Source organism: Symphalangus syndactylus, chromosome 9 (assembly GCF_028878055.3).
Source record: "Symphalangus syndactylus isolate Jambi chromosome 9, NHGRI_mSymSyn1-v2.1_pri, whole genome shotgun sequence".
Classification (NCBI taxonomy): Eukaryota; Metazoa; Chordata; class Mammalia; order Primates; family Hylobatidae; genus Symphalangus; species Symphalangus syndactylus.
In genome coordinates, this window is record NC_072431.2 from 64,045,547 (window position 1) to 64,058,445 (window position 12,899).

The 12,899-nt window shown below is 43.5% G+C and overlaps 1 pseudogene; it reads right to left on the reverse strand.

Moving 5' to 3' along the window:
* Positions 1-508: 508 nt before the first annotated feature.
* Positions 509-12,855, reverse strand: LOC129489802 (zinc finger protein 510-like; annotated as a pseudogene).
* Positions 12,856-12,899: the final 44 nt, after the last annotated feature.

The following is a 12,899-nucleotide window of genomic DNA, read 5'->3' on the forward strand; positions in this document are numbered from 1 at the left end:
AGAATGGCGTGAACCCGGGAGGCGGAGCTTGCAGTGAGCCGAGATCGCGCCACTGCACTCCAGCCTGGGTGAGAGAGCGAGACTCCGTCTCAAAAAAAAAAAAAAAAAAAAAAAAAAGGAGTTAGAGACCAGCCTGACCAATATGGTGAAACCCCATCTCTACTAAAAATATAAAAATTGGCCAGGCGCGGTGGCTCACGCTTGTAATCCCAGCACTTTGGGAGGCCGAGGCGGGTGGATCACGAGGTCAGGAGATCGAGACCACGGTGAAACCCCGTCTCTACTAAAAATACAAAAAATTAGCCGGGCGTGGTGGCGGGCGCCTGTAGTCCCAGCTACTCGGAGAGGCTGAGGCAGGAGAATGGCATGAACCTGGGAGGCGGAGCTTGCAGTGAGTCAAGATTGCGCCACTGCACTCCAGCCTGGGCGACAGAGCAAGACTCCGTCTCAAAAAAAAAAAAAAAAAAAAAAAAAAAAAAAAAATATATATATATATATATATATATATATATATATAAATTAGCCAGGCATGGTGGCGTGCACCTGTAATCCCAGCTACTTTGGAAGGCTGAGGCAGGAGAATCGCTTGAACCTGGGAGGGGGAGGCTGCAGTGAGCCGAGATCATGCCATTGCACTCCAGCCTGGGCGACAAGAGCAAGACTCCATCTCAAAATGGAAGGAAGGAAGGAAGGGAGGGAGGGAGGGAGGGAAGACAGGAAGAAAGGAAGGGAAAATATGCATTATCTCAGCAAGTAAAATGCAGATGAAGGAAAAGGACAACGATCATTTGAATGGAAGATGGATGCACTATAATCCAGGTATGGGAGAATACTGAACACTAATGTCAAAAGAAACAGAATGTGCTGACGATCTGCAAGGCATTTCACAAAAGACAAAGAACACAAACCATGGAGAGAAGGCTAGCACAATCAAATACTGGGAGGTGAGGAAGGTAGATAGAATTCATGATTTTGGAATGTGCACAGTTTATCATCAGACATTTTAAGAAGGAAGTGAACTATCTCACTGGTACTGCTATGTTGTCAAGTAAAATATTCAACTAGGTTAAAAGTGTCAGACATATCAATTTGGAGGCAAGCTGCAAAAATACACAGGAAAAAAGGTCTTGGAAGTTGAGATTAGATAAACTCTTTTATGGGCTACAAGGAAAACCAAAAAAGTAGAAAACAGGTTCTAGGAGGACACTCCTGAAAAGGCAAGAAAAGGAACTGACATTCACTTATGAAATTCACACTTCCTGAATGTCTACTACACACAGAGCATGATTCCAGTTATGGGGAAGGGGAAATGAACACAGACAGGTCATAAATGAGCATTGGGGAAAGAGAGGAAAGCTGAGGCAGCGCTATATCATCACATCAACTGAGCATGGACTTTGGGAAATAACGTACACCACAAGCTGTGACTGAATTCACAAGCATAGGTGGAGGACGAGGTTTTGGTATCTGAATGCCTAAAGAAATAAATAAAATCGAGGGCAGAAAATAAGTCCAAGGTATTTTTTAAAGCAAGGAAGGAAAGAAAATGGAAGATAAAAAGAATGAACATAAAAGTATCAAGTTAATTTTTATGTCAGACTTCTGAATACCCCAAAGCAAAACAATTCTGTAAGGCCGGGAGCAGTGGCTCAGAACTGTAATCTGAGCACTTTGGGAGGCTGAGGTGGGCAGATCACTTGAGGCCAGGAGTTCAAGACCAGCATGGCCAACATGGCGAAACGCCTTCTCTACTAAAAATACAAAAATTATCCAGGCATGGTGGCATGCACCTGAAATCCCAGATACTCGGGAGGCTGAGGAAGGAGAATCGCTTGAACCTGGGAGGTGATGGTTGCAGTGAACTGAGATCACACCAGTGCACACCAGCCTGGGTGACAGAACAAGACTCTGTCTCCAAAAAACAAACAAACAAACAAACAAAAAACTCACAATTCTGTAATGGCGAGGGAGTAAATAAGTTACCGATAATGCTGGAGAAAGAGGAAGTGAATGGGTCCCCAGCACAGGTTAGAATGAAAAAATCCCTACCAGTGTAAATCAAATGTAAAATCAACAAAAGAGTTCATGTATGTGGTATGCGTGCGGGAAGGAAAGTGATATTTGGGAGCTGGGAGGTGTTACTGAGGGTACCGAGTACATAGAAACAACCCTTTAGTCACTCCCAAAGGTCTGGGATGAGCATGTTTTAACATGTGATACTCTACTAACTTACCTGGACTATGCTGACATGGAAATTCACCTCCCGTTATCCACGGCTCCTCTCCCTGCTCCACTTCCTTCATCTCCACTCCATGATGATGTTTGGCTTGGTGATAATCATACCCTGTTAATGGGAAAAGAAGGACTTGGGCAAGCTGCTTGGCTTCAGAATCTCCAAAGTACAAGATGTTGCCACCTCATAAGCTGCATAACAGAAGTGCTCCATTTTTTACCTTATCAAAGTTAGAACCTTTCAATGAAGAATAATATAAACACTCCAGCTAGTGCCCACAAGGAATTAAATGGTGTCATCACTTATTTCTTCAAACTCAAGGATAAAACCTCATTCAACTGAGAGCATTCAGAAAGCAAGCTATCCTCACCCACAGAAACTAGATGGCTGTAGTTCTCCAACATCACATCCCCGTATGTTATCTTCTCATCAGGGTCCAGTTGCTGCCACTCCTCCTGGGTGAAATCCACAGCCACATCTTTGAATGACACTGGCCCCTGTAATGGCAACATGATCAGAATTGGGAGATATGGAAAAGGGATAGGGGGATAACATTTTACAAAGCTCACTCGTAAAGTTAACCATGAACATTGTATACCTTATTTTATGTTACAGATTATGGAAGGGAAATCACATTGGAAATCATATAGGAAACATATATCCTTTGGGGATATATATATAAAAAATATATATTACCCCACAAAAATAAAAACCCAAAACACAACTGAGCTCCTGTTTTGCAACTGAACTGAGTTTTGGGGATATGAGATGAGTGAAACACCATGCCTGCTCTCAGAAAGCGGACAATCTAATAAGGAGATAAACATGTAAACAAACATAAGCATTTTACTCCTTGTCACTTCTTTTAGTCTTCTTTGCTGCCAGGCCCTCCCCTTCTCCTGGACCTCTTCATGTTGGAGCACCCACCACTCAGTTCCTGGTCTTCTTCCTAACTCACTGCTCTGGGGCTCTCACCTAGTTTCAGCTCCTTGTTCTTTTGGCTCTTTTATTCTCATAGCCAGTGGCCTCTGGCTATCTGCATTGCTGAGTTTTATCTCAAACATCTCAATCTTGGCCAGGCGCGGTGTCTCACGCCTGTAATCCCAGCACTTTGGGAGGCCAAGGCGGGCGGATCACGAGGTCAGGAGATCGAGACCATCCTGGGTAACACGGTGAAACCCCGTCTCTACTAAAAATACAAAAAATTAGCCAGGCATGGTGGTGGGCGCCTGTAGTCCCAGCTACTTGGGAGGCTGAGGCAGGAGAATGACGTGAACCCAGGAGGCGGAGCTTGCAGTGAGCCGAGATTGTGCCACTGCACTCCACCCTGGGCAACGAGAGAGACTCCGACACAAAAAAAAAAAAAAAAGTGCTCGGGCACAGTGGCTCATGCCTGTAATCCCAACACTTTGGGAGGCTGAGGCAGGCAGATCACCTGAGGTCAGGAGTTCAAGATCAACCTGGTCAACATGGTGAAATCCCATCTCTACCAAAAAAAAAAAAAAAAAAAAAGTAGTTGTATTATTAAGGTCAACTTAATAATACAAAGATATCAGTTACCCTAAATTACTTTATAAATATGCAATCCCAATAAAAATACCAAAAAGCTTTTTCCTGGAACTAGATAAGCCGACACTACAGTTCATATGAGGTGGAAGAAAATCAAAAACAGCTCAGGGAAAAAAACCATTTGGACATGAATAAAACTGGATCCAGGCCAGGTGCGGTGGCTCATGCCTGTAATCCCAGCACTCTGAAAAGCTGAGGCAGAAGGATTGGTTGAGGTCAGGAGCTTGAGACCAGCCTTGGCAACATAGCAAGACCCTGTCTCTACAAAGAAAAAAATACATATTTTAGAAAAAATAGAGAGACATGAGGACTTCTGCCCTCAGTTGTGATAAACTAACAGGTACTGCATATACCCTCCAACCTGAAACAGCACACACCAAAGAACAACAAAATCAAAAACAGAAAGAAAAATAAAACAGAGAACATATATGAAGCAATGGTTTGTTTGTTTTTGTTTTTTTTTTTTTTTGAGATGAAGTCTCGCTCTTGTCTTCCAGGCTGGAATGCAATGGCACAATCTTGGCTCACTGCAACCTCTGTCTCCCGAGTTCCAGCGATTCTCCTGCCTCAGCCTCCCAAGTAGCTGGGATTACAGGCATGCACCAGCACGCCCGGCCAATTTTTGTATTTTTAGTAGAGACGGGGTTTCACCATGTTGGCCAGGCTGGTCTTGAACTCCTGACCTTGTGATCCACCCACCTTGGCCTCTCAAAGTGCTGTGATTACAGGTATGAGACAGCACGCCCAGGCTGAAGCAATGGTTTTCAAGGCACTGATTATCAGGCAGTAGAGTTATCTATGAGTGATGGGAAATAAACAAGGTGAACCAATCAACTTCTGCCTTGAGTGATTCCAGGCCATGGGCAGGGAAGACGAACAGAGGCAGATGTGAGGAGAAAGAGCTGCAAGACGGGAAAATGGGCAGGAAATTACAACTCACAAGGAAAACAATCAGTCCATCAAAACTGGCCCAGAATTGACACAGAGTTTACAACCCGCACAGAGCACTGAGAGAGTTCACCATTCTATTCCAAATGTTCAAAAAAATTGAGACAGGCAAGATGTAAAAAAGACCCACGCTAACCTTCTACAGATAGAAACTACAATATCTGAGATGAAAATTATACTGGACAAGATGAACAGCATCGTGGAAAAAAGAGATTAGTGAATATAAGGACAGCAACAGAAGTTACATAAAATGAAACAGAGAAAAAAGAATTAAAAGCAAACAGAGCAACAGTGTGTTGTGGGAAAATTTCAAGTGGCCTAATATACAGGCAACAAGAATCAGTGGAGGGGAGGTGGTGAGTATTTGAAGAAATAATGATAAAAATGTTCCCCAAGTGATGACACCATAAACCCAAGATCCAAGAAGTTCAATGATCCCCAAAACAGCAACATGAAAAAAATGATACCATGACATATTGCAATCAAATTGTCCAAAACTAGTGATAAAAAGTTTAAAATAATAAGGGGGGAAAGAAAAAAAGACATGTTATATATAGGGGAACAAAGATGAGTATGAGATCAGATTTCTCTTAGAAAAAAATGTAAACAGGAAGACAACAGAGAAACATATTTAAAGCACTGTGGAGAAAAATCTAGCAAAAACACCTTTAAAAGCAAGGACAGAATGAAGACATTTGCAGACATATAATAATTCATCATCAACTAGAAGAAATGTTAAAGAAAGTCCTTCAAGCAGAAGTAAAATGACAGAAAATAAAAATTTAGATTTACATAAAGGAATGAAGAGTACCAGAAATGGTAACTGTGTATTTTCTCTCATTACTTAAATCTCTTTAAAAGATAACTGGGCCAGGTGTGGTGGCTCACACCTGTAATCCCAGCACTTTGGGAGGCTGAGGCAGACGGGTGACCTGAGGTCAGGAGTTCGAGACCAGCCTGGCCAACATGTCGAAACCTCGTCTCTACTAAAAATACACAAATTAGCCAGGTGTGGTGGTGGGTGTGTGTAAGCCCAGCTACCCGGGAGGCTGAGGCAGGAGAATCACTTGAACCCGGGAGGCAGAGGTTGCAGTGAACCGAGATCTCACTCCTGCACTCCAGCCTGGGGGACAGAGTAAGTCTCCGCCTCAAAATAAATAAATAATAACTGTTTAATTAACAACAATGTAATAGATAGTGTGTATCTGTAAAAATAAAATGAACAACGGTGTAAAGACCAAGAGGAGAGAAATGGAAGTATCTTATTGTAAGCTTCTCTTACTCTAAGAAAAATGGATCTTACTTAAGAATAAACTATGATAATTAAAGTTGCATACTATAAATTCTAACTCACTAAAATAACAGAACAGTGTGATAGCTAAAAACCCAACAAAAGATATAAAGTAGAATCATAAAAAATTCTCAACTAATCAAAAGGAAGACAAAGACGTTTTAAAAAGAAACAAAGAAGATGAGACTAAAAGAAAGCAGACAACGGACTATAATCTAACTAGTTTTATCAATAATCACATTACATGTAAACGGTCTATACATCCCCAATTAGGAGACAGAAATAGACTGATGAAAACAAGCAAGATCCAAATCTTGCTGCCTATAAGAAAGAATACTTTAGATATAAAGATGCAAATAGGTTAAAAGTAAAAGGATGGAATAAGATATACCATGCATGCATTACTCAAAAGAATGCTACATAAATAACAAAGTACATTTCATAGCCTGGAATATTAGCAGGGATAAGGAAGGCCATTTTACAAAGTGATTAATCAACAGGACATAATAACCTTGAACATTTATGTATCTAATATAACACATAAAGCAAAAAGTGGTAAAACTGCAAAGAGAAACAGAACCACAATTGCAGCAGATTTCAATCCCCTCTCCCCCACAATTGATACAAGTAGGCACACAATCAACAAGGATATAGTACACCTGAACAACACAACCAACCAACCTGATCTCATTAACATTTATCAAACACTCCACCCAACCAGAGCAGAACAAGCCATCTTCTCAAGCATGCGCAGAAGTTTCCCAAGACAGATCCTATTCTGAGCCATAAATTTAAGAGGTTCCATGTAGTGCTCCAGACAAAAATTCACAGTCTAAATCTAATCATGAAGAAAGATCAGGGAAACCTAAATTTAAAGACTTCTATAAAATCACTGGCCTGTATTCTTCAAATATTATAATGGCACTGAGGAACAAATCCATATTAAACAGACTTAAAACGATTGAAAACTAAAGGCAATTAACAGTCCTAGACTGAATCTTCTACCAAAAATTAAAAATTGCTATAAGGGAAATTATCGGGAAATTGGCAAAACTGGAAAATTAACTATAGATAAAAGTATTAAATAAATGATAAATTTCCTGAATTCAATTACTGTGCTATGGATATTTAACAGAATGTTCTTGATTTTATGAGATATAATCTAAAACTTTATAGGGTAAAGAGGCATGACATACCCACTCTCCAATAGTTCAGAAAAAAATATATAAATATATATACACACATATGTATATATGCATATAAATGATTAATGTGGGAAAATGTTAAGAATGAAGTATCTGAACAAAAGGAAGTATCTGGGATTTCTTTGTAAAATCCTTGCAATTTTTCTGAAAATTTGAAATGATTTCAAAATAAAATGCTGAATAGAAAATAATGCTATCAAATATATATTCTATGTATATATTAGCTATCAAATATATCAAATATATTTCAAAAGGGCTCAGAAACCAACTCAAAGGGATTCCATCTGGCCAAAGACGGAACCACTTAATTTTCAAAAAGAATCATAACTTCTATGTACGGAAATATTTATTATGTGTTTAAGAGGTTCCATGTAGTGCTCCAGACAAAAATTCACAGTCTAAATCTGTGAGCTCATAATGGTAACAAAACAAAAAAACCTTCCTGCTTAAAAGCCCACTCAATATTTTAGAAACTGTCTTTCCTGCATGAATTACATAACCAAATAGAGAATAGAAATTTATCTTTAGGAAAGTATTCTAGGCCAGCTGTGGTGGCTCAAGCCTATAATCCCAACACTGGGAGGTCAAAGAAGAGGATCACTTGAGCCCAGTTCAAGACCAGCCTGGGCAACACAGCGAAACCTGTCTCAACTAGAAATTAAAAAATTAGCTGGACAATGTGGCACATGACTATACTCCCAGCTACTTGGGAGGCTGAAGTGGGAGGATCACTTGAGCACAGGAATTTGAGGCTGCAGTGAGCCATAAATGTGCCAGCCTGGGCGACAGAGTGAGACTCTGTCTCCAAAAAAAACAAAAGAAAAGAAAGGTATTTTGGCTAGTAAATAAAGAAGAAATGATAAAATTAGCAGAACACCATTTTGCCTCCCCTAATGAACTAGTAAATCACAGCAATAATCAACAGTCAATAGTTCTTAACTTCACAAAAACAAAGAAGGTAACAGGTGCCTCCAGAAGTAGACAAATGCCACGTACGGTACAGTTGTGTGAAAAGAATTGAACATAAACCTGATTAGACTTCCAGATCAAACCACCAATTTTACAAGGCATACAAGATATTTTTTAAAAATGTGCTAAAGGTGAAACAAGGGTAACACAATCCAAACTGAGGATAACCAACCCAGTTTCTTCAAAACAATGAGCACGCAAGAGACATACTATGGGAACTACTAAAAGTTTTAACCCAACTGCCACATGTACTAAGAAAGACAGTATTATACGTTATTCCTAGCCCCTTTTAAAAAAGATTCCTTATTGGCCAGGTGTGGTGGCTTACATCTGTAATCCTAGCACTTTGGGAGGCCAAAGTGAAAGGATTCCTTGAGGCCGGGAGTTTGAGACCAGCCTGAGCAATACAGTGAGAATACATCTCTAGGCCGGGAGCAGTGGCTCACACCTGTAATCCTAGCACTTTGGGAGGCCAAAGTGAAAGGATTCCTTGAGGCCGGGAGTTTGAGACCAGCCTGAGCAATACAGTGAGAATACATCTCTAGGCCGGGAGCAGTGGCTCACACCTGTAATCCTAGCACTTTGGGAGGCCGAGGCACGCAGATTTTCTGAGCTCAGGAGTTCGAGACCAGCCTGCATGACATGGTGAAAGCCAGTCTCTACTACAACACAAAAAAAATTAGCCAGGTGTGGCAGCGTGCACCTGTAGTCCCAGCTACGCAGGAGGCTGAGGCAGGAGGATCATGTGAGCCCAGGAGATTGAGGCTGCAGTGAGTTGTGATCATGTCTACACTCCAACCTGGATGACAGAGCAAGACCCTATCTCAAAAAAAGAAGAAAAGAAAAAGAAAAAACAGACTTCACCATTTAAAGACAAACAGAAATACTTACAGATGACTCTTTTTAAAAGCCAAGAAAAGAGAGACTCCATGGAGAAAATATCAGTTTGGAAGTAACAGATGTCAAAGGCAGACAAAGGTTCCTGTGAGGAAGGGGCTAGGAAATGCCCGCTGGATTTGACTGCAATTAAATCACTGGTAATCTTTACTGACTGACTCAGCAAAGTGACAAGGACAAAACTAAAACACTGAGAACTGAAATGAGAAACAGAAATGAGGAAATCTTCACGAGAGTAACTGTTTGTATTGTTTGCTGTGCAACCCAAACAAAAAGACGAACAAATATCTGAAGGATGATCACGTCATTCATTCCCCCCATGATCTAGGACTCAACAGTAAAAATAGAATTCTGTCTACTTGGATCACGATATTTCCGTCCCCGGAAAAATTATATGCACCAAGTTCTCCTTAGGCAGCAGGCCCTCTGCTTACATAAGCACCAAGAATAAGCCATACGTTACAGTAATTTAATGGTTGTTATTAGGAAAGCTATCCACAATTATATCAACTTGAATGAAGAAATTTTTCCAAGTCCTAGAAAATCTTTTAAATCCACAAGTAACAAAATTGGTTTCTCCTTATAATCAATGCAAACGACGTCATGGATGGTGATATGGTTTCGGTTTGTGTGGCCGCCCAAATCTCATATTCAATTGTAATCCCCAATGTTGGAGGTGGGGCCTGGTGGGAGGTGATTGGATCATGGGGGCAGTTTCCCCTTTGGTGCTGATACTGAGTGAGTTATCACAAGATGCGGTTGTTTAAAAGTGTGTAGCGCCTCCCCCTCCCTCTTCCTCCTGCTCTGGTGATGAAGATGTACCCGCTTTTCCTCCGCCTTCCACCATGACTGTAAGTTTCCTGAGGCCTCCCCAGCCATGCTTCCCATTATAGAGCCTGCAGGCGTGAGCCACTTAAACCTCTTTTTCTTTATAAATTACCTAGTCTTGGTTATTTCTCTATAGCAGTGTGAAAATGGACTAATACAAGATGGCATTTTCCTTTTGTGATGACTGCCAAGAGTATCAGTCCTAGGTGCGGCTCAATTTCAACAGCCTTAAAATATACTACCCACACATACAAGTTTCACAAATCATTTTTTGTGCTGATCTGCCACACTAACCATATTTTACAGGATAATGTCTATTTCCACATTCCCATTTTAAAGTATGAATCCTGGCTGGGCACGGTGGCTCATGCCTGTAATCCCAGAACTTTGGGAGGCTGAGGCGGGAGGATCACCTGAGGTCAGGAGTTTGAGACCAGCCTGGCCAACATGGTGAAACCCTGTCTCTTCTAAAAATACAAAAAAATTAGCTGGGCATGGTGGCGCGTGCCTGTAATCCCAGCTACTCGGGAGGCTGAGACAGGAGAATCGCTTGAACCCAGGAGGTGGAGATTGCAGTGAAGTGAGATCATGCCACTGCACTGCAGCCTGGGCAATAGAGCAAGACTCCATCTCAAAAAAAAAAAAAAAGAAAAAAAAAGTATGAATCCTTATAAACCTCTTAAAATGCATCATAAAATAAAGTGGAGGAACATATACACAAGTAGGAAAACTCACCTGCGATGTGTTCATTTTCTGCTGCTCTTGGAAACTTGCAGAGACTGTGGCTGGTAGACCTAGAGGGGCAGAAGCAGGTCATTGAAATCATGAGTGCTCCGGCCTGCAAAGGCAGGAATCTCCTGCGTAAGAACCACAAAAGAAAGCTCAATAGATTAACATCCTGTGAACACTCAACCTGCAAACACTCAGAAGGGTCTAAAAGAGTGATACAGGGTTTCGCCACATTGGCCAGGCTGGTCTCAAATTCTGGCCTCAAGTGATCCACCTGCCTCGGCCAATATGGCGAAACCCCGTCTCTACTTAAAAATAACAAAAAAAATTAGCCAGGTGTAGTGTCACATGCCTGTAGTCCCAGCTACTCAGGAGGCTGCGGCACAAGAATCATTTGAACCTGGGAGGTGGAGGTTGCAGTGAGCCGAGACCACGCTGCTGCATTCCAGACTGGGTGAGAGACACTGTCTCAAAAAAAAAAAAAAGTGATAGGGGAAGCACGCACTTGTAACTTTGTAACTCTAAGATAATCAGGTAGTAATCAGATGAGTTAGACTCTCATGGGTAACATGGTCTGCCATCAAATACAACATGCAAAAAGAAAAAAAATTCCCATTATACGGCTCATGTTTTTTGTGGTTGGTGTGCTGAGACAGGGTCTCAATCTGCCACCCAGGCTGGAGTGCAGTGGTGTATTCACGGCTCACTGCGGCCTCGACTTCCTGGGCTCCATGGATCCTCCACCTCAGCTTCCTGAGTAATTGGGACCACAGGTGCATCCCAGCATGCCTGGCTACTTTTGTATTTTTTGTAGAGTCAGGGTCTCCCTATGTTGCCTAGGCTGGTCTCTAACTCCTGGTCTCAAGGGATACTCTTGCTCTAGGCCCGCAAAGTGCTGGGATTACAGGTGTGAACCACTGCATCCGGCCCGCATTTTCTTATTGTTTCTTTAAACCGCTTAAAAATCAAAGAAGCCATAGGAATGTGAGCTCTCAGAAATGAAATGAATGTGTATAAAATATGGCTTTCTTTCTAAATTATCTAACTGAACTTGGTTACTGCTGCCCCTAATAATTTTCTATTAAGAAAACTAGGATACGGGAGAAAGAACACGGGCCTGGGAGATAAGACCCCTGAGTTCTACTATGAGTAATTCTACCCACAAAATCGGTGACCTGCTCAAGTAACCCACCTGCTAAGGCCCAGTCTCTTCCCCTAACAACTGAGGCAGCAGGAGAGAATCCCTGCAGACTGTTCCTGCATTACTACTATTCTCCAGGGCAGCTCTAAGGGGGGAATCAGCAGACGCTTAAATGAGAGAACAGAGGTGCTGACGGACGTTTTGAGGCGGTCGAAATCAGGAGCACGGAGAGGAGGAGGAAGGGCTGTTAGGGGTTAGGGGGGAGTGGAGACGACGTCCGCAGCTGAGGCTGGTGACACCCTCCATGCCCCCGTAAGCCTCGTCCTCCCAGATCTTCCCATGCAGCCGCTGTTCGGTGCAGCCGGACCCTGCCCTCAAACCCAACACACGTCTCTCCTGCAAACGATCGGGACCCTCCCCTTGCCCCACACTGTAAGGTCCCCAGCACACGGTGACTTCACCCAGGCCCTTCTCGCTCTGGGCCCGAAAATCCAAGACCTACCCTCCTGGGGCTCCGCAGCCTCTACCCCACGGCTCCCGAGAGGCCGGGGCGGGGTTGCTGTCGCTGGCGCGCGTCTGCTCACGAGGTCCCCTCCTATCCACCTCACCAAGGCTGTTCTGCTCCCGAGGGACCCGGGCCGGGCCTACAGGGCAAATCCAGGCGGGTGTCCTTCTGGAGGCCCAGATCCGCCTCCCTGGGGCTCATCATACAGCGACTACCTGGTCCAGGACGCCAAGGACACATACGGGCCAGGCCCGGGTCCCGCCGCCCCTTCGCCGCCGCCGCCGCCGCCACCTCAGCCAACTCCCGCCCGGCCCCTCTGGCCGCAGCGCCGCCGACTCCGGGGCTCACGCTCCGGGGTCCTCGCTCGAGCCTCCACCCGGCCCGCGCGAACCCTGGCCTGCACAGCTCCGCGCCCGCCTAGGTGCTGGCCCGGGCGGTCAGCGTCCAGCCCCGCAGGCTCCGCCATGCTCGTCCACTTGAGGCCAAAGCCTGGGAACTAGAGCAAGCGGCGACCTGAGGACGCACAGGAAGCGGGGGGCAGTGAGGCGGCGGGGCGCATGCGCGAACACGCACGCAGGGAGAGG